Below are 987 nucleotides of genomic sequence, written 5' to 3' on the forward strand. Positions count from 1 at the left end.
GAATGTTCTTGGCCCCTTTGTCAAATATCAGGTGGCTGAAATTATGTGTACTCATATTTGGGTCTTCAATTTTGTTCCATTGATCTATTGGTCTATTTTTTGTGCTAATACCATGTTGTTTTTATGAGTGTAGCTCCGTAATACAGCTTAAAATCTGGTATAGTAATCCCCCTGACATTGCTCTTAGTTCTCAGGGTTGCTTCGGCTATCTGAGGTCTTTTGTACTTCCATATGAAACTTACGATGATTTTTTCCAATTCTGTGAAGAATGTCATGGGGATTTTGATTAGCATTGCATTGAATCTATAAATGGCTTTTGGTAAGATAGTCATTTTCACAATATTAATTCTTCCAATCCATGAGCATGGGAGGTCCCTCCATCTTCTGATGTCTTCCTCAATCTCTTTCTTTAAAGATTTAAAATTTTCATCGTAGAGCTCTTTAATGTCTTTGGTCAGGGTTATTCCGATTTTTTTTTTTTTGCAGCTATTGTGAAAGGGAGTGTTTCCATGTACTCTATCTCTGATTGCTTGTTCATGGTATATAAAAGGCTGCAGACTTTTGTAGATTAATTTTGTAACCTGCCACTTTACTGAACACTGAACAAGTTTTAGGAGTTTTCCTGTAGAATTTTTGGTGTCTATTAGATATAATATCATATCTGCAAAAAGGGATAATATGATCTCTTCCAATTATTACTCTTAATGTTCTTCTCTTATTGCTCTTGCAAGTGTTTCAAGAACTATGTTAAAAAAGTGGAGATAGTGGAGAGCCTTGCCTGGTTCCTGATTTCAATGGGAGTGCTTCTAGTTTTTCTTCATTTAGAATGATGGTGGCTTTGAGTTTGTTGTATATAGCTTTAATTATGTTGAGGTATGTTCCCTCCAGTCCAATTCTTTCTGGTACTTTGAATCTAAATGCTTGTTGTATTTTGTCAATGGCCTTCTCTGCATCTATTGCGATGACCATGTGGTTCTTGTCTTTGAG

Source organism: Nannospalax galili, unplaced genomic scaffold (genome assembly GCF_000622305.1).
Source record: "Nannospalax galili isolate Female #2095 unplaced genomic scaffold, S.galili_v1.0 scaffold511, whole genome shotgun sequence".
In the NCBI taxonomy this organism is placed as follows: Eukaryota; Metazoa; Chordata; class Mammalia; order Rodentia; family Spalacidae; genus Nannospalax; species Nannospalax galili.